This window comes from Notechis scutatus, chromosome 1 (genome assembly GCF_049901735.1).
Source record: "Notechis scutatus isolate UNSWTSFEM ecotype Mainland chromosome 1, rNotScu1.2, whole genome shotgun sequence".
Classification (NCBI taxonomy): Eukaryota; Metazoa; Chordata; class Lepidosauria; order Squamata; family Elapidae; genus Notechis; species Notechis scutatus.
The window spans coordinates 262,947,851-262,975,026 of NC_142009.1; the positions used below are offsets into that span (position 1 = coordinate 262,947,851).

Sequence of the window (27,176 nt, forward strand, 5' to 3'; positions counted from 1 at the left end):
TTTGAGAGGTTCCTAGCCGAACAAGGGATAAGGCATGCACTAACAGCGCCAGTTCGGCCGGCTACGAATGGACGGGCGGAACTCATGGTCCGTTATACTAAGAAAACACTACACAAATTGGGAACTGGGGATATACAGGAAAAATATATATAAGCTACTAAGTATACAACACATTACACCAAACACCACAACAAATAAAAGCCCAGCACAACTATTAATGGGAGGGAAACTAAGATCTAATCTAGACAGACTACATCCCACATATAGCCCTGAAAAGCCAACAGACTCCTCCAGTAAGTGTCGCACATTCAAAACAGGGGATCTAGTCTATGCAAAAAACCTCACGGGGGAACCATTGTGGATACCAGCAACAATAACCCAAATAACAGGACCCCGGTCATACAGGGTAGAGACAGAGGACGGAAAGAGCTGGAGGAGACACATAGACCAACTCAGATCAAGGGCCACACTGAGAAACACTAACAACCAGGGAGAAGAATGGGAAGAACTTACACAAAAACAGGAATCGCCCCAAATATTAAACAATAATAACCAAACCAGAGAGGGAGGAGACCCCTCAAATACAAATGAGAGGGGAGGGGGAGACCCTCCACAAGCACGAGAAGTAACAAAACAAACCCTAACAATGATACAACAACCAATACTAACATTAGCCCCGATCGGAAATCGCAATCACATACCTGAAACCATAGAAGAAGAAGATAACTTTGAAAGACGGGAGCAGGCTTCGGAAAACCATCACGAAGCCACTCCTGGTGGGAGCGTTCAAGCCGACTCAACCAGCCTGGAAAGGCCAGGCAGGAGCGGCATGGCTGACTCTACCTTCTAGGAGGTTCTGCGGAAGAGAACGGGAGAAACAGCAAAGCCGTCCGAACAGTCCGGAGACAAAACCACGACTGAATTGCGCAGGTCCAGTTGAACCCATAAGAGCCCCACCTATTTACGTGACTACGTAACATAGGGGAGGCCTGATTGGTTGGACTGGACCACATGGGGAGGGGTGTTATATATTTGCATACTCACCTTGGATAGGTTGGTCCAGACGGCGGGAAATTTGAAGAGCTGTCATTGGCCATGAGCCGCGAGCAGCCGGCTATAAAAAAGGCTGCCGCAGTTTTGGCGAGGTTCAATTCTAGAGAGAAATAAAGAGAACAAAAGATCAACTGGGTCTCGAGTCGTTTTTCCCACAACGCAACACTATGTTTATCTTAGAAGCTTTTGGGCCCTTTTTACCAGGTATTCTGAAACTACAGACTTCCTAGAACTGATTTTTTTTTTACCTCTTCTTTTTCTTTGGTTAAGGAATCCTTAGCAACAAGACATGACAGTGAATGCTTTCTACTTATATAATAATACAAGGATGGCTGTTGTTGGGATGGCAGGAGTGTCAAATTTTTAAGAGAGACCGTGCAATAGGTTACAGTGACAGTAACATAATTATTCTAATTCTTCTTCCTACACTTCCAATATCACTTACACCTTGCTGCTGCATGTTCACCAGGAAAGTATGCTGAGATTAAGAAACTTTTAAAATGCTACTGCTCTTCCTAATTACATATCATGACTGGATGACATTGTAGGACTGAAACTTAATCCAGGCAATATGGACATCTTGTGGTTCAGGAAATCTACTGTTCTTGATGGGGTTTTACAAATGGCTATGCTTGGAATTTCTTCTGGACAGAAAGCCATATGCAAATGTGCTGTTAGAGATGTAATTATTCCAGATAATAAAACAACAGTCATTGGTCTGAACTTTCTTGTCTCTTTTAAAGCACTACTTTTTGGGAAGCTGTCAGGAATGTGGTTAGAATATTGTATTTCAGCAGATCAGATTTCATGACAGGGCACAATTCACACATTGGCATCCTGTATCACATATATCGGCTTCCTGCAGCAGCTGTTGAGAAGCTGAGAGCACATTGCCTCAAGAAGCAACATGAGCCAATTGGCTATTAAATGCTTCCTCTCAATCCATGCCACTGCCAGGATTCCTATCATGAGAGATGATAGGAAGGTGAAATGCTCTTTTTATATATTCTTTTCCTTAGTGAAATAAAGGTCCTATCCTGCTACTAAGCTGTTAAATGGATTTTCATAAGCGTAAGCATTCTAGGGAAGTATGCAAGGAAGACCATCCATTAATATTTTCTCTTCCAGCCTACTGGTTTGTTTTTTTCTATTTATTGGGATATTTATGTGCCTGCAAAGATGTATCTATATGTAGATAAACATGGAAGTTGTCCTTGATTTATGACCTACCTGGAGTTCGAAATTGCGACTACCTGGAATAAGATATGAGTTAGTTCCAAAGTTGTAAATGGTCATGTGACTGTACTTTGGGTGCTGGGTGACATGGTTGTATTTATATCCATTTGAAGCACCCCATGATCATGTTTTATGACACTTGCCCAAAATCAGAAAATCTAGTTTCAGCAAAATCCCATCATAGCCAATAATGGATTTGCTTAGCAACCATGGAGTTAATTTAATGTTGTTTATTTTATGATTGCTGCACTTGTTTAATGACTACCACAAAAAAGGCCATAAAATCAACCATCACAGCATAAGAGTGTAATGGGCAGGATCCATTATGGTTATATGTCAAGGACAACAGTACTTATAGTTTGGTAGTTGACCTATAACCTTGTATTGTCTGTTCATTACTTAACCTCGATTTCTATATTTTATTTTATTTTTTTTAAAAAAATATCAAGTCCCCTTGAAGAAACTGAAAAATGCGCAAGCACTATTCAGTCCAATTTCTTCTGAGGAAAGAGCCTGTTATTACTTTGTCAGATGTATAGCCAATAAAGTAACAATCAACAATCATATATGCTAATCTGTGAATAGTGCTAAGTGTAACATTGCTGTCACAGTATGAAATCCAATGTAATCCAAGATAATTATAAATTTGAACCCATCTTGTTTTTTTGAAATTAACAATTCTCACTTTTAAATGAAATTTGACTCAAGCTGACAGTCAATAACATTCTTTCATAAATTCTGCAATGTGAGTACCACTCTATATTCTGATAACCTGGTCTCCGTATTAATTGAATTTTCTGAGTTACGTATTCTTACCTAAACAACTTACAATGTTATATATATTTCTACATATGTAAAAATATCCCAATGTATTATTTGACAGGCAAGCATAGAACTTGAAGGTAGTTAAGAATGTCCTCAGATTTTGAGAAATGAAAGCATATAGGTGGCCCTTGACTTATGACCACAATTGAGCCCCAGAATTTCTGTTGTTAAATGAGACATTTCTTAAGTGTGTTTCGTCCCATTTTATGACCTTGATTGCCACAGTTGTTAAGTGAATTACTGCAGTTATTAAGTTAGTAACATGCTTGTTAAGTGAAATTGGCTTCTCAGAAGGTCACAAAAGGTGATCACATGATCCCAGAATATTGCAACCATCATAAATATAAGCCAAAGTGTGAAAAAAAGTTCATAAGTCACTTTTTCAGTGCTGTTTGAACTTCAAACAGTCACTAAATGAACAGTTGCAAATTGAGGACTACCTGTAATTCCTGTAGCCATTTTGAGAAGACAAACATAATATAATAAAATGCTAATATTCAAAGCCAGTACAATGTATTCTGGGTAGACATACTCCCAGTGATGTATTCAATGAAAACATATAAACGCATGATAAAGAAAGGACTGTGAAAATTATAACATTGGATTGTTATAATTGGAAATGACATATTCAAAGAAACACTATATGTTAAATACTATGCTCAAAATGTTCTGTAAGTAACGCATTGGCATACACCAGGGCTCCACTTTAGTGTTCCGAGAACTGTTTGTACTTGGATTTAAGGAGCAGTGCCAGAGGCCCAGACACTTTGAATGTCAATAGAGAAACCTTTCCATCCCCAGTTGGGGCATGCATGGGGGTAGGCAGAGCACTGAGCATCTGTTCTAAAACTGAGACATATGGAAACTATAATGATGGTACTATCTAATGCTCACTATTGGCCCCGGAGTTTGGTCTCCAGCTTAAAGGACTCTCCGTTTCTCATCATGCTGGAATGCCTCAGTGTAAATCAGTCATATTAATGACACCATTTGCAATTATCACCTAGTGGAAAATTGCTACCTAATATACAGAGGGATTGCACCATGCTGGAAAGTTAAGCCCTGCCAAGCAAATCAATTTGAAAATGTGATTGTACACCAATGAGGTGATAGCTGCTAGTTTTTTTAGTTCAAAAACTGTAAGTTATCTTTTGCCAAGAGAAAAAGAAAGAAAAATATTTAAAAGGTTGAAACTTGGGCAGAGTTTTCATTCCTACACTGTTCACTGTAGAAATCCTGTTGTGTTTGAGATGTACCCTTTTAGTTTGGAAATAGTTCTTTACCTTATTGGATAAACGTTATATCAAGTTATGTAAACAATATATCAGGACCGAGTATAGATTAATAGTATAGTTTTAGGCATATTATTTAGAAATAAGCAGGGGTGGGATTCTACCAGTTCGCACCAATTCTCTAGAACTGGGTGTTAACCTTCTAAGCAGTTCGGAGAACCAAATGTTAGAAGAAATTACTGGCCTAATCCTGTAAGGAAGGCAGGAAGGAAACATTCTGATGTTGCTTACAGAAACTGCCTCTCCATTAACCCTTATTACATTCTTGGCAGGACTAGACTTCCTGTCTCAGGAATTTCTCTTGAGATTTTTTCCCCTTCTTTGCTGGTACTTTGCTTGTGTGGAGTGACCATTCAAAGTTACAATGGCACTGAAAAAAGTGACCTATGACCATTTTTCACACTTATGACTGTTGCAGCATCCCCACAGTCATGAGAGGCCAGGAGAGGAGATGCATGGCTCGATGTGAGTGATATTGAGTTGGCCACACCCAGCCAATAACATGATGACCAAGCCATGTTTACCCAGTCACATGACCACCAAGCCATGCCCACCAAAGCCATGCCCACAGAACAGGTTGGTAAAAAATTGAATCCCACCCCTGGAAATAAGTATTACTAAACTGACTGGAATTCATCCTGACATATGGATCCTGACATCAGGATTGCAATATTTGTACACTAAATTTATGTATTCTTTCTCATTTTGAACTTCCTAAAACAATTTAAAATAAACATAAGGAAACTTAGCCAAAACTATCACAAATATAAAGTACCAAAGCAAACAAATGTAAAGTACCAAATGTAAAGTACCAAAATAATAAAATACAGGCTGAATAGTCAAGACCTTGTTGATAATCCAAACTCTGTTAAGGATCTTGGAGTACTCATCTAAATGCTAGAGCCCACTGTAACTACATAGCCAAAAAGGCATCAAGAGTTGTTAACCTAATCTTACGTAGCTTTTTCTCTGGTAATATTACACTACTAACTAGAGCATACAAAACATTTGCTAGACCAATACTCAAATACAGCTCATCAGTCTGGAATCCACATTATGTATCTGATATTAACACAGTTGAGAAAGTCCAGAAATATTTCACAAGAAGAGTTCTCCACTCCTCTACTCATTGCAGAATATCTTATGCCACCAGACTTGAAATTCTAGACCAAGAAAACTGCCTTCGGTCCGATCTAAGTATAGTATATAAAATCATACATTGCAATGTCCTACCTGTCAATGAATACTTCAGCTTCAACCATAACAATACAAGAGCAAACAATAGATACAAACTCAAGGATAATCGCACCAAACTTGATTGCAGGAAATATGACTTCAGCAACAGAGTGGTCAATGTCTGGAATACTCTACCTGACTCTGTGGTTTCTTCCTCAAATCCCAAAAACTTTAACTTTAGACTTTCTAACTATTGACCTCACCCCTTTTCTAATAGGTCTGTAGGGGGCGTGCATAAATGCACCAACGTGCCTACCGTCCCTGTCCTATTGTTTCTTTTATTTTTCTTATATGTATCCATGTATTCATAACTATGTTTTTACTTATACCTATTATCTTGTAAGCAATTGACAAACCAAATAAATAAATAAATAAAACATCTCTCTGACCAAAATCTTCCTTTGCCTTCCACTATACCTCTAGCACTGCTTTTTCTATTTTGTAAGGTGTTTTTAAATTTTAAGTTTTGGTGACATTGTTCAAAAAGCCACATCTTAGGGGAGTCTCCTATTAAACTGAGTTAGTGTGGAAAGTCCTTGGGTGCAGGCAGAAGGGAGCCTTTGACTCAAGCTTTTATTGCTTTGAAAATTAATTTAAACCTTTGAATCAGTCCCAGAAAACAACTGGCCATCCCCTTGGAGTACATGCTGCAATAATCCTGTCAGGCTATGACTAGACCAAGAATAGTTAAAGCCTTAGCAGATTGATCTAGTAGCTTTTGGGTTTTATCAGTTGCCCTTTTAAATATCTCTTGAGCCATCTCTAAATGACTTTTTCCCATTTCATCGGCACACTGTGAAAATGACAGATGTTTAAATCATTTATGGGGCATTTTTATCATGTGCCTTTTAGAAAAACAGCACGTTTTATTTGCTTTGCTGCAAAAAGGGCATCGGTTCCCAATACAAAATAATAATAATAATAATATGTCTTTAAATGCAGAGGCTAACACTAACATTTAGAGGTGCCTTCTGAGTATCTATAAAGTAGTCATACAGCATGGGAAGCTTTTATTTGTAGAATGCTGTAGTGGTTTGGAAAACAGTGCATTATTTTTATGCTTCCATGTCTCATTAAATCTTTTTTAAGGCAATGTTCTTTTGAATCAGTACAGCTTTAATGCACCAAAGTTAGCAGTTCAGGCTGTGATTTGTTTTATAACCGTTATTTAGACAACCCTCTTAACATTAATTCAGTAAACAGCTTTAATTTTCCAGTTAAAATAGTTAAAGTCTATTTGGTTATTAATGCAAATGGAGATTTCCAAAATATGATATTTTGTTAAACATAAAAGTTGCTTTATTTGAATATCTCTTAAAGTTACTTTCTCTCTCTCTCTCTCTTTTCTATAGCATTACATTCATCCCTCAATAATGTTACATTGTTACAGTTCTTCAGAGTAAATTAATGTTTTCATTTCTACTGCTCTTGAAGATTTGCATTTACTTAGTAAGATAAGTAAAACATGCAAGAGGAACAATCTACAGCAACCTTGATTTAGATTGGAAGCATATAAAATTAAGCCATAGAATATGATACACATTTAATCTCTCTTTCTTCCCAGCCAAAGTTTCCTCTGGGAAATATATTCACACGCCAACATATACGAAGTATAGTCCCAAGCCATAAGAATTATTCTGTTCCCAAGGGCATTTTGCTTTTGAATTGAAGGGCAAAAGATTTTAGGAGAGAAACAATGAAGATTGATTATATAATGAAGTAGCTTAACTGAAATTCATTAAAAATTCAACTCAGTTTCTCATGGATTTAAAATAAGCCAAGGATATCTTTTCACAGTACATATAAATTAATTATTTGGTGGAAAAATGTCTCATATCTAACTGTTTTATGTTTGATCACTGAGCAATTGTCCCACATATCTTTCCTTTCGCCATTCCCCTCCTCCAATTTTTTTAACCATTCTCTTCTAGGATGTTATACACATTTGATTAGAAAAAAAGTACATAAAAGACTGACATGATCACTTCCCTGGAAATATACACACAGAGAGCTGGCTGTTATTTTATTTATGGTGATTATCCAAAGTAATTACATTGTTTTGTCCCTGACACCTCCCTGCTTCAAACTGCATGCATATAAAAATACTCCACTTACACAGGCAACCTCTATAAAGCCATTGAAGTACACCATGATATTCAAAAGTTTATTTGATCATAAAATTATTTAGTTTTAAGGTGACGGATGTTTCTTTAAAAAAAAAAACTTGCACAAGATTTACAGCTGAAGAATTCCTGCTCATCTTCCTGAAATGCCAAAATGGAAGGTGTTGAATAACTCTGGCAAAGCTGTTCAGTACTTTGGATTTTAAGAGGTAAAACTTGAAAATTCTTTGTGGTGTTCACACTGACATATATATAATCACACACAGAGACACCTTTAAATAAATAATAAAATATGGTTTAATAGAGATTATGAATCTTGTGCCCACTTGTTTTGCTGTCCAGGCTTTTTCCACGGATAGGCAACCTCAACATCCCAACTCATTTTCTATCTGGTTCTTCATTCAGCCAGACAGACTGGAGAACTTTGAAATGATGGGCTCTCCTTTATCAGCCCTTTCAAAGAGAGGGTTTTTTGTTTTTTTGTAAAATGGGACACCCCATTCCAGATATATTTGTACTGCTGGAGATTGTCTGAGAATCGTTTCAGCAAGGAAAGCTTGAAAGCACTGAGATACTCAGTCCATGACACTTCATGGTGCCCTTTGGGAATAATGAATTATCTCACCAAGTCACACATAAAGTGAAGAATTACCTGCTTGGAAAATTTTATTTTTCCTGTCACTGCAGACATTCCTCCACACCTATCAGAACAGGATATATGTAACACCTGATGGCTTTCCTTGCTTTGCCATGAATGAAATACTCTATCATTTATGGTATTACTTAGTTCCTTCATTTTGTTGTTTGTAAGTTTATTTTATCCTGCTTCTGTATCAACTTTTGAATTTGAAGCAAAAAAGTAGTAAGAATATATATATATATAAAGGTAAAGGTTCCCCTCACACATATGTGTTAGTAGTTTCTGGCTCTAGGGGGCGGTACTCATCTCCTTTACAAAGCTGAAGAGCCAGTGCTGTTTGAAGATGTCTCTGTGGTCATGTGGCCAGCATGACTAAATGCCAAAGGTGCACAGAATGCTGTTACCTTCCCACCAAAGTGGTCCGTATTTTTGTACTTGCACTTTTACACGCTTTCGAACTGCTAGGTGGGCAGAAGCTGGGACAAGTAACAGGAGCTCACTCCATTATGCGGTGCTAGGGATTCAAACCACTGAACTGCTGACCTTTCTGATCGACAAGCTCAGCGTCTTAGCCACTGAGCCGCTGTGTATATAAAATTTCTTTTGACTACATTATTTTAATATATTTCCTCATTCCAGAGACTTTTATAGGAAGTTACTATACCCTAATTAGCATTGCGTATTCTAATTTAAGATGCATATGTTGAATTTCAGAATACAGTGAAAAACACTAAACAGTATGAGGTTTATCAAAGACAGTCTTAGAGTCATTGATATTTGGAGCTGTAAAATGAATGAATTCATATGAAATTCTGATCAGATACATTTCTTACATCCTTATTTGGAGGGACAACTAGGAAATCAGAATTTAAGATTCAAAATAATTGAGCCCATGTTATTTTTTTCATGTGATCACTGTGATGGGTAACCTTTAGCTTACCAAAAAGGGATTGGATCTGCATTCTTTTAATTTGATGTATGTATTCTATGTATGCAACAGAAAGTTCATTTCCATTTATGTTTTGTTTTTCACAGCATATTGGGTTTCTCCCACAAGTCATGAATTGTTACCTTGCATGCATAAAGGGTTTTCTGAATATTCATTAGATCACTGTGGTTCCTTTAAATGAGGAATTAATTAGGAAAAGAATATGCTGCCTAATGGGAGTAACATTTTTCTAGAGCTATCATAGTGATGTGACAGGTTCCTCCAGAACTAAAGGCATATGCAATTATAAAGCATTCAGGTTTTTTAATTCTTCTTTGAGGAATGGGAAGTGGGGAATATTAATTTCAAAATATATATTGCTAGCAAAAGTTGTAATTTAAAAAATCAGTAGTGCAGGAGGAGGAGGAGGAGGTAACATTCCATTGTTCATTGTTATGGTTGATTCCTCAAAGCACAGCAGATACTTTTAGAGCATTCATGGCAGAGTGGTATTCAGCAGGTTCTGACCAGTTCTGGAGAACTGGTAGCGGAAATTTTGAGTAGTTCGGAGAACCGGCAAATACCACCTCTGACTGGAGATTTTACACTATCCTTTCCCTGCCACGCCCACCAAGCCACGCCCACAGAACTGGTAGTAAAAAAAAATGAATCCCACCACTGATTCATGGAGCTATATTATGTATTCTATATTCTATGCACATTCTATAGCCCATTAGAATTTGCTTTCTACTTACAGCAATTTTTAAAAGTTTATCATCTTCATTTCTTTTAGAATCCCAAGAGTAAGAATGATTGTGCATTGTTTGGTCTGCAAAGGGAGAGAATCTGTCATGCTCTCTACCTCCTGGACTAATTTGTAGAAGGAAATTTCACTTTATACTCTGGATTTCATATTGCTTCATGTTTTATAATAAACCTTTTTCTTGTTCTCTTTGGGTACGTATGTTTGAGTGTACAATACACATACAAATACCTTTATCAAAATGCCTACTTTAGAATTAGTGGAAATAGAAGTTACAGAAAATACAGTATGATGGTAGAAAAAATACAGTTTTCTTTACATTTTCATGTACAATAATCCAGAAGTGCAACAGAAAAGACAGAATATGAATTTATATCAACTTGATATGGACCTCCCTCCCAAAAATAGATTAACTTGTCTGGCCATAGCACTGAATTCATAAAGTTTTAAATGATGATTAAAAATAATCCAGTGGATGAAATGACAGGAATGAGTTGTACTGTAAATTAATCTTAGAGTGAATCCTTTCCATTAGAACAGTGCTTTTAACAATGGGGTTGCTCAAACTGAAAATCATTTTAACTAGTTTTCACAGATATTTCTGAGCAAATTAATTAGACTATCAAAAACACATAGATAAATGTATTAATTAGTCTTTTTCAATTGGATATGTTTGATTTCTTGAGTTTTTTCTGTTTTGCTTGTATTGGTTAAAAAGAGTCTGTTTTTCATTCATGATTAGCAATGAGCCTGTCATTTCTAATCACTGCATTTTGGAACAGAATCCTCTGCAGATCAGAGCAATAAAGGAGAAAAAAATGGAGGCTTGCTTTTTATTGCTTCTAGTAATAGTTGAAACAAAAATAAGCACACCACACACAGGCATTTTTTGAATCAGACTGGGACACATACAGACCAGAATATTTAAAAAGAGAGAGAATGTTATAGTTTCCATCCTAGAAAAAGGATCAAGGATGATCAAGAAATAATGGATGCTGAAGAATAATGAAGAATCAATGCACGATTGGAGGTTTATTTTTCATTGTTGTTTAGTTTTTGGTGGTTTCATAGTCATAGAGTTGGAAGTGACTTTAGAAGTCTTCTAGTGCAACCCCTATCCTGAGAAGGATACACTGAGAAGGATAAACTAGATAATTTCTGAGAGATGTCCATCCATTTTCTATTCAAAAACTGCCTGTGAAGGAGACACCACCATATCACATGGCAACATATCCTGCTATCTCACAGAAGGACCCTTCCAGTTCTGACCCCATTGGTTCTGATCTTAGCTTCTGCGGAAAATCAGAATTTGTTCACTGTCTCTCTGATGTGTAGCTCTTTAGAATAGTTGAAGAGTATTGTGATACCTTCTCTCAGTTGTCTTTTCTGAAGGTTACCCAAATCTTTTAATTGTTCCTTATAAGCCTTGGCTTTAAGACCCTTCACCCACTTTTGCCCTTGCTCCAATTTCTTACTATGACTTCCAGAACATCTTAGCATGCAAGAAAGTTTAACCACATAATACTCAGGTCCAGCCAGCTTTAAACAAGATGCCATGTGTATGCATATTAACATGACATTCTTTTCCAGAACTATTTCTAAACAATTGATCACTGCATTTACCTTTAGTTTTTCATTTATATTTACATTTGCTATTTACATAGCACTTGCAAGGAGGTTTTAGCATTTTACTTTTTCTTTTTCCAAACAGCAGGTGAAAGTTTAAAAAAAGTTGTCTGCTTAGTTTTGACATTGGTGCCTAATTCAAATTTGATTCGCAAAAACTAGCAAAAGAATCGTGAAACACACAACACATATTTTTACGATTAGATTTTAATATGAAATATGTGAAAACTCTGAAATAAGAGGCATAAATAGGACTTGGGTCCTATTGAGTACATGAATTAGTGATATCAATAGCTCCAGAACTGACAAAAATGGATAATATAAGCTCTAATTAGATCTTTCATACCATGCAATTTCTTTCTATCCTTTATTTTTTAAAGATGGATGGCCATCCTTCAGGAGACAAAATATGTCGGAATTATAAGGCTCACATTATAAAGCCAGCTTGTGATTCCAATCCTGGTTAGTTAACTTATTATATGTTTTTTCCCCCATATTAATAACATGGTTCAAGTCACAGAATTGCTCCAGGCAATTTGATACTGTAGTATCAACAGTGATCCATTTATATTTTGTGGGAACCAAAAGTTGTTGCTAAACATTTATAAAATTATAAATTCTACTAATTCAGTCATTAGTGTTATGTTTTTGAATATGTAATGGATTAATGCATTATAAAGGATTGTCAATAAATATTCTAAAATATAAGCCCATTTACAGATTTGAAACATAATGCAATCGTTTTACTATAGTCCTCTTTAAAACTGACTGCAAAGGAGTTAAGGACAGTGCAGCTCAAGTACTTCTGGTTGCTGTGCAAAATATAAGTAAATATATATAGAGAAAAATACAGAGGTTACCAAGTGAACACAATCCTTTCTTGTCTTCATATATTACATATATTAAATACTAGTAAGACTACTGATGAAAAACATAAAGGAAACAGGAAGCAAAAATAATGAATGTTTCTGGTGAGTTCAAAGCTTCCTACTTTTTTTTTTAATGCCTTAATATTTCACTACAGTAGAACATATGCTTCTAAAAAGTCAGAAGCACTGCCTTGTTCTTATCTACAGTGTAGGCACTTTGATTAAGAATAGATCCCCCCAGGGCTGGTGGTTACTACCTTAATATCATTCATTAATTATTCCTTATGAGATATTTTATTCATACCTCCAGCCTAAACTTGCAGACTTTTGCATCTGTTTTCATGGAGGTTCAAAGAATTCCAGATTAAAAACAACCATCCCTCACTTCATTTAATTTTTACACACACACACACACACACACACACACACACACACACACACACACACACACTTTGCATCCTCATTGTCATCTCAGTGTTCACATCTCAATATTTCACAGCTATAAAGATTGGAGATAGCTCAGCTTCTTATTATTGTTGGTTTCTGCCTTTGCCAGTGTGACACTACTGGTGGGGTAACAAGAGCAACAGCCCCTTAAATATTATCTAGATTTTAACACCTGCCTTTTGTTTAATTTTAAGAAAGGTAGAACTGTATATCTTTATCTTTTCTCCCTCTTCCTTCCCATGAGAAATTCTAATCGTAATGCTTGGAAATTAATTATGTTGCCTCATTTATACACACAATTAAAACATGATAGCAAAAGTCTTATATCTAAAGTCTTATATTCAAACAAAATTTTAATATAGTGTACCATAAGTCTGTTGCTCAAGTTGTACATTGTCTTTTTTCAAATATCTTCAAGTGTCATATAAGTCCAGCAGAATTCTCTTTTGAGTTAGATCTTTCTTTAAATATCATGTTCTAACAACATGTTGTCATATTACTAGGTTTCAAATTTCATACTTGGAAATATGGAACAGGTCTGCTTGTGATGCTTATCTAAACACCCAAGAAGCATTATGGGCTCAAAGTTCTTCCATGGATTTGAGTTTAGCCCCTTTCTTTTTTTCCTCCTTATTCCATTCAACTTTCTCTCTAGCTGCTTGCTTTCACTGATGCTCCAGCAGAGGGAATGAAACAAAAGAGACGACCACTTTTTGTATTTTGTGCTATTTTTAACAAACAAGCATCTGAAGATCAAAAAGAAGAGTTTTCCTAGCATCAACTCCCTTGTTAGTATTGCTAGAGAAACTTCCTGTGGTACTTGGCAATCGCAGTATATGCTAAAAAATTGGAACAGAAAGAAAACCCCTTCCTTTTTATTTACTGCACTTATTAGCACAAAGGACACAGAGGTAGGAGAAAGGAAAGAAAGGGAAGAAACCATGATAGGAATTAGATGAGCGAAAGGGAGAAGAAAAGTGAAACTATCAAAAAGATATAAGGAAAGCTAAATAATCTTGAACTTACCACAATAATTGGGACAATTGGTTGTTAAGCAGCGTGCCATATTATCTGATTTTATGACATTTATTGTCATATTCATTAAGTGATAATCACATGATCATAATTGGTGACCTTCCCTGTGGCTTTCCCATTGATTTTGCTTACTGGAAGCTAATTGGAAAGGTCACAAGTGGCTAACACATGACCCTAGGATGCTGCAAACTTTGAAAGTGAAAGTTAGTTGTAAAGCACCTGAATAACAATCATGTAACTGCAGAAACACTGTGATCATCGTAAGTGTAAGGATTTATCATAAGTCACTTTTTTCAATGACATCATAACTTTGGTAGGTAAACAAATCAAACAAATTTGGTTGGCAAGTCAAGTAGTATTTTTAATAACCTCATTAAGATTGAAAGAGTCTCATGTTTTTCTCATCTCTTATTCAACTAGGAAGGAATATGAGAGATCACAGATAACTATGCACTGGGATGTAAACTGTGTGACCATGTGGATTCAGGTGCTTATTTTCTCCTCCCCTTCTTCCAAAGTGAACTCTGGAACCCATGGCAATAATCACATACAAAAGTTGCACTGAAGGATATTACTTCTAAGGTGCATTGTTCTTGATCATGCTGGAATTTGAAGCATTACTGAATCCCGCATATATTCTTCATCTTATTTATTATGTACATATTTACTGTTGTGGAGGAGCTGCATTCCAAAAGCCTGTCTGTGTAGTGCTTTCATTTCCTGTTTGAAGTATTTTTTTTAAATGCATGAATTCAGAACTGGCTGTGAATAAGCAACAGATATGCATGTGGTATAATTCAATAACTTCTTAAGGTCATATTATTGATGGTACAAAATCAGGACTGTCAACATGGTTATTACATTTTGGAACACCAAACCCCAATGAGCAATTCACCCACAAAATAATTGGAAACATGTAATCTGAAATCCTAAAATCCATTTTAGGACAACCACAACTCTTCCATCCTTAGTTTCAAACCAAGAAGTCATACTTTGTAGAATATCTTGAACTACATCAGGCCTTGATTGTTCTTGGTTCTACAGATTATTACGGATGCAGACTCAGTATTCCTAAAATATTTTATCTTTGACTATTAAAATTGCCTTAAACATCAGACTTACCTTTTTACATCACCATACTTAATATTAGAGACTTCTTGTGAAGCTCCATTAAATAGACATGCCCCTCACAAACTCATGTATTACTATTTGTTGGTAATAAAAGATTATTTTATTCCATTGGACCTTAAGATTAGTTCTTATAGTGTATTAACTTGCCCTTTCCTTTATGACTGCATGGATGGATGGATTGTTTAAGAAAGTAGAGCTTGCAACAAGTTTAGATACTTCACTGTTATTTAAAGGTAATCAATACCAATAGACCATTCATGACAAACCTTTGTGGATCATCAGATTCACAAATAAGTCATGCAGAGAGAACATGGGTGGCCCTTTAAACTGTGCTTCAATGCAACTGTATTTTGGAAAATTGATTTTAAATGTATAGTCTAAAAAATAACCATATCAAAATAATCACTATGTAAGCCCCTTCCTGATGATATTTGGCAAAGGGCAATTTAATTTAACAAGTTTCACTTTACCTCAAAGATTTGAAGTATTCAGACAAGTATATTTAATCTTAAGAGCTGTGTGGGGAAGGAATCTTGATTCCAAGGTATTTTACATCTTTAGTAATTCTCCAGTTATCTGCCTAGCATGTAGCATCAAAAACACTGGCAAATAACATACTTTGAAGATAGCAATAAAATCATACATTGCAATGTCCTACCTGTCAATGAATACTTCAGCTTCAACCATAACAACACAAGAGCACACAATAGATACAAACTCAAAGTTAACCGCACCAAACTTGATTGCAGGAAATACGACTTCAGCAATAGAGTGGTCAATGTCTGGAATACTCTACCCGACTCTGTAGTTTCTTCCCCAAACCCCCAAAACTTTAACCTTAGACTGTCTACTATTGACCTCACCCCTTTCCTAAGAGGTCTGTAGGGGGCGTGCATAAGCGCACCAACGTGCCTACCGTCCCTGTCCTATTGTTTCTCTTATTCTTCTTTTATTTTTCTTATATGTACCCATTTCATGTATTCACAACTATGTATACACTTATACTTATTATCTTGTAAACAATTGGCAAATCAAATAAATAAAATAAATAAATAAAAATAAAAATAAATAGCAATAGCATTTACTCTTATATACTACTTCACAGTGCTTTACAGAGCTCTCTCTAAGTGGTTTACAAAGTCAGCCCCCAACAATCTGGATCCTCATTTTATTGACCTCGGAAGGATGGAAGACTGAGTCAACCTTGAGCCTGGTGAGAGTCAAACTGTCAAATTACAGGCAGCTGGCAATCCGCAGAAGTAACTGCAATACTGCATTTTAACTGCTATGCTACCACGGCTGAAGATGATCAAAGTCATCCAGTGACCTCTATAGGTGGTAGAGTCTTCATGCTGACTGAATAAAATTCAGCCATCAGTCCTGTCAGTTTGCACGGCCATCCATTCAATATATGTCTCTGGGCAACAAATAACAAATTAAAGCAAGAATAAAAATATCAAAAGCCAAAACTCATCACACCCAGGGTGGCATACATAGCTGCATGCACAAGCCCCTAAATGGAATCCATTTATTTTAACCAAAGGCCCTGAGGAAAGAGTCAAGTTTTCCACCTAAATCTTGGTGAAATAACCATTCTGCATTGAGATAGCATTGACAGTGGCAAATTTTTAAAGTCCCATCAGTTGGCATATTTTAATTCTTCTTCTTCCTAGTGTATTCCCACAGGTTCAGGGTCTGCTGTTCGAAAAATGGAACACTACTTTGCACAGTCAGCTGCATCTCCAGGATGCAGGCCTGCGGCTTGAATATCTTTGTTGATGGTGTCTGCCATCTCTGTTTTGGACACCTGTGAGATCACCAACCATTGACTTCTAGTTGGTAGGCAATCTTGGCCATGTTAGAAGGTCCTGCTCTCTGGACATGCCCATACCAGCAGAATCAAATTTCTCTCATCATCTCTATAATTGGTGCCACACCAAAATGTTGTCGAATGGTGTCATTTGTATGTTGTCAAGAAGGAAGATGCCCGATATCTAACGGAGCATTCACATTTCCACAGTACGGAGATAGTTTTCAGTCCCTGTAGCAAAATTTAATTGAGGGTATCAAAACAATGCCAATCCTGTTGAATCTTATGGCATAGACAGAAACAGTTAGAAACAGTAGAAATTCTTAAAAAAAACACTATTGTATGTAATTAACATACATTAACAATTTGCATGGACTGAAAAGATTTGACAATCTCTGAATTAAACAATAAATATTTTTTTTTCCCCTTTGGCATTCCAATAAATGTTTTTTTGGGGGGAGGGGGGTCTCTTCTGCACATTAAGGAACAGCCTATCATTAATGCATGAAATACAATTTTTAAAATAACCTGAACCCAGAAATTCAACTGAATTGGGTACTGAATTCATTATAAATTTTGCCTATAAGTTAACCATGGAAAGCAGCCCATTGGACTATCTAGATTCAATTGCCACCTCTGGTGGCTTTGCTCCACAATACAAACTTTTTAAAAATGTTTTTATTTTCATGGCAGACACATCAGAAGTTCCAATAAAAGCAGCATCAGTTCACAAATGTCTATGAAGATTCTCGGTCATACAGCTTTTGGTTGTCCTAGAAAAACAAAGTTGCCTTGTGAAAAAGCACCTTTGAGACATCAGTTCACAAGATAGCATTCTCATTAGCAATATGGTTAATGGAAGTTAATGGTGGGAGGGGTGGAAAAAGAGTCCAATATCATTAGGACTTCAGATAAATTACCATATCTACCCCTGTGGAAATACAAAACATTTTTGTTTCCACAATTTATCAAAAAGCAGAAGTACTATCAAACCAAGTTAACTAGAGATGCTGATTTAAGATAATATTTAAAGCATATTTCAGCACCTTCATCACCCAACAGATGAAACAGGTAATTTAGACTAGAACAATAATTGTTAACTGCACCAAGTGTTTTGGTGCACCAAGACTCATTGTGACAAATTTATCCATTCAAGTGCAAAGTTGCTCCAATATTTATGTGGTGGTAAACTTTTCAGTTGTGGTACCATTTAGAACTAAATCCTTTAAAAGTATTCCTTCTTATCAGTGCACCCCATAATCTGATGGGAAAGTAAATTCTTAGGGTTCCTTACAGGCTATGAGTCCAATAGCTCTTCTATGAGATTTTGGACTTCTGCTATGGTTTGAAGTTTCTTTGCTAGACATTCTCAGTCAGGTTTGTATTATAAGTGCTATCATTATAACTGAGGCTTTAATAATTTGCAGATCAGCAAAAGTATGAAATTTATTTACAGGGAAAGACATTTAAGAACTCCAATATTATTAGTGTATCCAATGTTTCTTCATGTATTAATAATGTTCCTAATTGGATAAAGGTATCTAGCTGTGAGGCTGGTGGCATCTAAACCACCCAAGACAGAGTCCTGACCAGACTCAGTGTAAGTGAAGTACTTTTAAAAAAACTGTTGTGCATATGTAAGGAAGTAAACATTTTTTTCCAAAAACTAATCAGTAGAATTAAAGATATCCCTTTAGAAAAGGAGATTGGAATTAAGTAGCTTAAGATCTTAATAGCTGACATTATTATTTGTTGTTTAAAGAGTTATACTGTAACCTTCAGTGTTCCCTGGGATTATTTCGTGATATTAGGATTCAGAAGAAATGCACTCTGAGGTTAAAGAAGACTATTCCACATAGTCATAGCATAAAACAGTGCAAAACAATGCAAAAGTGGAGTTCAAAGTGTGGTAAAGGAATGGTGCAAAGCAAAATGTTTTGGTTATGTTAGTCATGATGTTTGCAGTTGGTCTGATGAAAAGCTATACAAAAGAGATGGTTTTCATCCATCACAGAAAGGGGCTGAACTACTTACCGTATTTGCCGGCGTATAAGACGACTGGGCGTATAAGACGACCCCCCAACATTTCCACTCAAAATATAGAGTTTGTTATATACTCGCCGTATAAGACTACCCCCTCTTCCACACACCTTCCACTTTTGCACTTTTTTTTTTTTTGACGCACTTTTCTGCTTTGGACAATTTTGAAATGAGCTAATCCAATTTTGAACCAAGAATATGCAAATAGCTATGGAGTTTAGAAATGAGTTTTAAAAATATTTTTCATTGCTTACCATTAAGCGTAAAATATGTTGTAAATAAAATGAGAACACAGGAAACGTTCTCTTCTCAATACAGCTGATCTCTCTCTCTCTCTCTCTCTCTCTCTCTCTCACACACACACACACCAAAACCCGGACACTGAAAAGGCTGCCAAGGAACAGTATATTCAATGCCTTCTCTTTAATCAAGAAACAAGGAATTCCTTAGAATCTTTTTTTTTCCCCAAGTGGCCCTCTTTAAAAAAAAAAAAAATGGAGGTAACACTTTCATTCAAAAAGTCTTCCAGTATCTGGAGTCGCTCAGACATATTGAAGTGAGGCAGGAGAGTAAGTGAAATTTGAAATGATCCAGCTACCGTTTTCTTCCCCTCCCGCCCAAAGGCCATTATCTCCACGTCAAAACGAAGGAGGGGAGGCAAAGAAGCCAAACACGCTAAAAAGGATCTCTTTATTTTCCTACACAAGGTCACACCTACTTTTCCGCATTCAAAGGACAACCTCTCCTCACCACCACCACACACACACACACACACCCCAATACCCGCAAACAATGTTCTGGGCATTAATCACCATTGCTACATTAACCTGGTAAATTTATACCCTGCCTCCCCCAGTGTTGCTTTGACGGCAGGATTTCACACAGCGGGCGCTCGCTCGCTCTCTTCTCCGCTCTCCCACCGTTCGCACATGTTGGAAGCACCGTAAAACCTGATAACCCACCCGGGGCTCCCCATCCTTAACCTACAGCCGCCCGCATGTAAAACCTGCGTGCAAAAAGAAAAAAAGAAAAAGAAAAGTACGCCGCACATGAGGATCTTGAATCCTCTCCTCCCACACCGCTAAGGAAGGAAGAGGGGGAAAGGTTGCGCAGCGCGTGGCGAGTGACACACACACACACACACACACACACACACACACACACCGCTCCCCCAGCCTCCCTCCCGGCTGCAACTCAAGCTCGAAGTGGGAGTCGGAGTCCTCCCGGCGTATAAGACGACCCCCCACTTGGAGGCATGTTTTCAGGGCAAAAAAGTCGTCTTATACGCCGGCAAATACGGTAGTACTAAATTCACAGTTTTCTGGAGAAACATTTAAACTGAATATAGGGAACAGAGAGTTAATTGATACAGAACATATCTGTCCCCAGTAATCTAAAACTAATAGGACTGTCAGTGTTACTAACATAGATAGTTGTTCAGTTGCTGTTACGAAAAATCAAAGTTTTTGATAGTGTGTGCCATACCTTTGGTACTAATCAAACAGGTAGTAAAGAAGAAGGGAAACTCAAACCCAAAACAGGTTATGTAGAAAACAAACACCGTTATGTTTCATCTTTCTTTCAGAAAAAAACAATCCAGAAACGCAATGTAATATACATACAAATTAAAATGCATACTGAGCAATGGGAGAGGCATTTATTTTATTTGAATCTGCATGGTCAAGGAGCTATATTGAACCATGCAAACGTGTACTGAACAAGGCAAACATATGCAAATACAAAAAAAAAAAAAAAAATGATGCCATACTCTTTTGACTTTGTTTCCTTCCCATCCCTTAAAAATCATTTATGGCTTTTGTAATTAAAAAATAATCACATATGTCACATCTGAAATGAATGAAGTTATAATTAACTAAAGGCAGCTCTAATCTTTCATCTTCTCTTGGAGTAATTACAATTCTTTTCATTTATGTCAAGCAATTGCCAGGTGGGAATGTCAAAGCTCTTTTCAGGAATAAAATTTGCAAAATAAAGAATGGGGTATTATTTTAGAAATGGTTGTTTAAATTCAAAGCATTGTGTTCCTTAAAGCCATTATCAATGCCGCGTGTCAAATGGGATTGTTATATGTATTACTGAGATATATGATGGTATAGATAATTCTACCTATAGATAAAGCTATTGTAATATATATATATTGAATATATATTGAATACAAAAGCCTGATGATGGCAGATGAGATTCTGCCGAAACGTTGCTACAACTTTAAAAGCACAACTATAATGACATGGGAAAATACCTGAACAAAGCTGAATACCATACGAGTAAGTACCCACATAAACTTAAGATATATATATATATATATATATATATATATATATATATATGTCATAATTTCAAGTAATCAAAGAAGAGCATCATTATAATACATCTGTTAGAGATTTATTTATTTAGCATATGACACATCTTTTATGGAGTATCAGTGTGTCTCTGTGTGTGTGTTAAAGAAAACTTCTTATCTATATGATGCATAACTGTTTTGGATAGTCCAGAATATTAAGCATAGATAGTCAGGGCAAAATCCTCACTGCTGTATTGGTAAACATAGCCAAATGTATTTTGTTTACTTCCTTTAAAGAATATGAATAAATAAAACTTAGCATGTTGATGTTCCATGTTGGGTGAGCATTGTCCAGGATTTCAGTTTTGATCCTATGATTTCCTCTGTCTTTTCATCTCTTTCTGGTCTGCTACTGGATAGTCTGTTTGATTGGCTCTGATGTTAAAAGACCACTGTGTTGTCAATAATCTCAGGAGTCCCTTTCTGCCTTTTTCTTAGCTACTGTGATTTCACAATGGATACCTTGAATCAAAGAGCTGAATGGTAAAAAAATAAAACAATAGAGAGAGAGAACTTCAGTTTTTCAAGTCTTTGAGTAAATTCAGGCGATCTTTCTGCATGAGCAGACAGGTCTTCTGGGAGCAAATAATTTCAGATGCTATATACTCTCACCACGTAGAAATAGCTAGCCACAATACATACAATTCCTAAAGGTGAAATTATAATATTCAATTGCCATTAAAAATGGGGAAGATCATACAATGTTAACAAGCTTATTCAAGTTTTTTTTTCTAAAGTATGAATATTAAAAAAGTACTAACAAAACGAACATACCTGGTGTCTCCCAGAAGTAACTGAAATTATAGAAACTAAGTAATTAGTCTGGTGATTTGCCATTGGAGACTGACAAATAGTGTGGAATGGCTGACAAAATATGATTGACCGGGTGGCTATTTTCTCATTTCAGTAAATGGAGAGACAGATAGCCAAAAAGCATTGAACTAAAACAAAAGAATGAATTTGTATAAATGTTGGCAGCAATGTTAAATGGGCATTCCCTGTGAAATATTACAAGAGGGCACAATGTGTATGAAAGGAACAACATGGTGGTAGTCTTGGAATACTGATGTATAAATAATGAATAATGCATTTACCTTAATTACAAATTAATTCATCTGATTAATGTTTTTATGATGAAAATTTAAGACATTAATAATGATTAACCTATTTAGTACAGTGGGTTGCTGACTAAGGTAATATTTTCACAACATTGGCACTAGAAAAGTGCATCTGTCTTTTACTATTTATGTGGATACAGATGCAGAATATTTCAAAGTTTCTATTGCCACTTCTCTGAAAAATAGAGGCAGAATGAATTTATACTTTATCTTAGGTATTTTGGAAGTCTAATTTTTATAAGAAATATATACAAGCTTACAATCCTTTATTTTTTGCCTAAAATTAATGTGAAAATATTTGGAGAAGATGAATGTTAATTTGAGACTATGGGTATATCTAATCTTATTTTAAACTGCTCTACTATACTTATCAGAATTTAAAACTATAGCAGTTTAACAGAAATATATCCAGACCCACGTTGGAAGGGAAACAACAGGACCATCATTCATTCATTCACTCACTCATTTGATGAATATAAAAATATTCCAGATTACTCTATATGGGTTAACCAGTAAGTTAAAAGACAATAAAAGTTAGAGGATCATAAATAATAAATACATTGATAAAAATATGGCTCCAGATCCAGTAGAACTTGCTGACCTAGTCAGCATTTCTTTTTAACTATATATTTATCTGTTTTAATGTTGACTTCTCATTGGAAGAGTAGTTAGAATTGGAAAATTATCTAATTCTTAGAACCTGTGAAACAAGAAAAAAGTCCAGAGCCTTAATTGCAGCTGGTAAAAAAGATGAAATATCTGCCTTTGAGGAACTAAAATGTAAACTAAGTTAAACCAACCTACACTATCAAAATCATCTAAATAGAACAAGTATTTTTTTTCTTCATCCATTTTCACAGGGGGGAACAAAAATGGAGAGGGAAACTGCATCCAATACTAATTAGAAACTATGAAAAAACTGCAATTAGCCACAATAATAATTAATGTCCAGCAATGCCATTTTGGAAAAAAAATATATCAAATTTGCTTTGGATAAATGGTTAGACAAATATATTTAGGGACCTAATTTCAATCTTTGAATTTGGAACTTAAAAGCATCATGGCTTCCCTGATTCATTAGTGTTCTAATATTTTTGTAACTTTACTTTTAATAACTATAATTATATAACAATTTGTATGTATGTGTGTGTGAGAGAGCATACTTTATATTTAAAAATAATAATTTTATTAAAAATATTGATTATGATAGTAAAAATGAATGCAAATTAAAAAGAAAAGAGAAAGATACAAGAAAACAAAAAGAAAAGAGAGAGGGGGGGGGAGCTCTAAAAATGAAACTTTCTACCCTGATCATGACAACTATAAACAATTTCACTGTTTCTTTACCTCCTTTTAAGAAAAATATATAGAACTCTATCCTACAACTTATTTCTTAACAATAGGCAAATCCAATAAAAAATGTTTTTTGGACTCCTAGTTTCAGCAAAAAAACACAAATAGAGCTCTAAAGTAATAACATTAATTTACAGATATAAAACTCAGCATTCCAAATCTCAACTCTTAAGTTAAACAAATTCACAATTGAAAGACATAAAGTAGTCCCAGTATCATAATATGAACAAAAGACTAAAATTTAAAGAAGGACAAAGAGACAAAAGGGGAAATTTCTCCTGTAAAGATGACAAGCTAATAAATATCCCTTACTTTAAGTGGGATGACTATTAGATAAATGATATCAGTTTAGGATACTATTAAAGTAATTGTAAGAAAAAAGGCTAAAAAACCATATTAACTGTAAAAAAAATCCAATGTATATTTTTCCATTCCAGATGTCAGCAAGTCCAAAGAGAATCATCCTAAATAACAAGTGCCATTAAAATAAATATTTCATATCTCAACTATTAATTATAAGCAAATCCAACTTCAAAAAATATAAAGGAATTCCAGTATCCTAGAATGAACAAAAGACTGGAGTTTATTTAATGTCACAAGAAGGGATAATTTCTCCTTTAAAGAGAAATTCCTTGCTTTATGTCAAAACACACTTAGAAACAAAGGCAATTTAAAATTTGTCAGATTTGAATGCCTATCAATAAATCAGAATATATCTGGAAGAGACATTGGAGGTCTTCTAGTTCAATCTACCCCCTCAAGCAGGAAACCCTATACCATTTCATAGGCTATCCAGTTTTTTCTTGAAAATCTCCAATGATGAAGCATCTGCAACTTCTTTTTTTTTTTTAAACAAGTTTTATTTTCAAAACAAACAATACATAGATACACATAAAACAAAACATAAAAGCATAAAAAATCTCTTATCTGAAAGTTGCTTAGTCCCGGGTTAAAACTCTTGGTACAGACACAAATTCAAATTCATATTCATTTTACATACCATTTCATATCTTATTAACATTTTCAGTTTTCTATATGTCTTCTCCTCTCCTTTAAATTTTCTCAATTTTATTTTCTTTTATTTATCTCCTCTCAATTCATATCATAATATTTATTATTCTTTGTCTGTTCTATTCCAGCCAACCCTTTATTTTTCTTCTTTAATAAAAGAAAAACTTCTCCTGTACTCTATATGGAGTATGATGCCTTTATCTCTTTCCCCTATATTTATAATACTTAATATAAAACACATGACATATATTGGGATTCTGTCTGGTACATTCTAAAATTATACTATATTATCAAAAATAGTACAAATCTATTCATTAGTATTGATATTCATTCATATCTTAAACATTTAACTCATTACTTTTCAATTAAATCACATACTTTTATAGGAGCCCTATTTTCCATAATTATATATTATATCCCTCATCATATATTATAGCTCATTATTTCATTAAAATGTTCCTCCTTCTTCTACTTCATATTAACAATCATTTATATCTTAAACATTTTATCCATTTCAATTAAATATCATACCTTTGTGGGAACACTTATACTTTCCAAAGATTATTACCCCCCCCCCACACACACATCACAATCTTGAATCATGTTTCTTTACAGTACTCCCTTTTCTTGACCAAAAATTTCACTAATTTATGTTAAACATTTTATCACATTTTAAGTTACATATTGTTTCTAATTTTCTATGTTTACTTCTAAATACAAGTATAAAAATGCAGTCTTATGTACCTTTCTAGAATCCCTTAAACCATAAAGCTTATCCATTATCTCTAAAAAAAAAAATAAAATGCTTCTTAACATCTTGCTCCCCACCATTAGGACTTCTCATCCCTTCCTTTCTTTCTTGTTTCTTCTTCTCCTTGTCCTCTTTAACCCCTTGTCTCTCCACCTCCCTTTTATTCTGCTTCCCCCCTTTCTGTTGTTTCTTAACATAATGTCCCCTTTTCACCTTATTCTTCTCTTTTGGGGCTGTTTTCCCAGATCTTAAAGACCTTTTTCCCTTTTTCTCTTGCTTTTTCTCTTCTCCAGTCAAAGTCATTTGTTCATCAAAGATGGCATCTCCTTCTTCTTTGTCCCCATCATCCTTGTTCTGCTTCACATAAATATAAACCGCCATTTCTAAGTATTGAAAAATAGTGCCAAGACCATCTTCCCCTCCTTGTTTTTCTCTTTCAAATTTTTGATATATAAGTTTCAATTCATCCATAGATGATGCCATTGTGTAGAGAAAAAGTTTTTCCAACCACCCAGATGATTTAATCAGAAGTAATTTCCAAAGGTTCCAAAGACACCAAACAATCCAAACAGACTGTTTCTTTTAGATACCTTCTTCTTCTTCACTTTCTCTTTCTGGGGTTAAAGTAATCACAAATCCTTTTCAAATATATTTTTTGGAAGTTTTTAAATTCTTTGCAATTCTAGGCAATCTTCTCCTTATTTTCAAATTTGCTCTAATTTTTTTTTTCACTCTCCCTTCCCACTCACAGCCAAAAAGGTTTTTTTTTTTTCTCTCTTTCCGCTTTCACTTTAGGAAGGAGAGTAGAACAAAGAAAAAACTTGCCCCTTTAGAATATTCGCAGCTTGTAAACTCTCACAGGGATCAATATATACTTAGCAGCCTTCCAGGTTCCAGGTCACTTTCTCCCGTCTTGTCCCGGTTAGAAGCAACTTTCACTTATCATTCAGCTTCCTCCCTCCTGCACCTGCTTGCCCGGCTGCAGCTTTCTTCGTGGCGGCCATTGCTGACCGCCGTTCCTCCGCCTCGGGAAAAGGGGGTTTGGCCGGCTGGGGAGGGGGTTTGCGACACCCCCAAACCCCTTGCCGGATCCCCCCTGTCTTCAGCTGCCTCTGCGGGGCAGCTATATCCCCCAGATCCAAATGGATCGGGGGAACCTTGGCGGTGAACGCAGCAGGGATCGCGTGGTTGCGAATCCCTGCCGCCGCCGAAAGCTAGCAAACCGGAAGTTCAAGCATCTGCAACTTCTGAAGGCAAGCTATTCTACTTGTTAATTGTTCTCACTTTCTCCTTAATTCTAGGTTGCTTCTCTCTTTTGTTAGTTTCCATCCATTGTTTTTTATGTTGCCTTCTGGTGCTTCCCCCACAAAAAATTGATGCCCTCTTCTTTGTGGCACCTCCTCAAATACTGGGATGCTGACTCCTAGTCCTTCTTTTCTCTAGACTGGCCATTCCTAATTCCTGCAACTGTTCTTCTTATGTTTTGGGGTCCAGGACCTTAATCATCTTAGTTGCTCTTCTTTACAC

General features: G+C 35.7%; 1 long non-coding RNA gene across 1 annotated transcript in view; it reads left to right on the top strand.

Moving 5' to 3' along the window:
• The first annotated feature begins 1,978 nt into the window (after positions 1–1,978).
• Positions 1,979–27,176, top strand: part of LOC148133348 (uncharacterized) — a 125,397-nt gene continuing 100,199 nt past the window's right edge. Inside the window, exon 1 of the long non-coding RNA XR_015747353.1 lies at positions 1,979–2,038. This is a non-coding gene — a long non-coding RNA (uncharacterized LOC148133348). The remainder of the gene's footprint in view (positions 2,039–27,176) is intronic.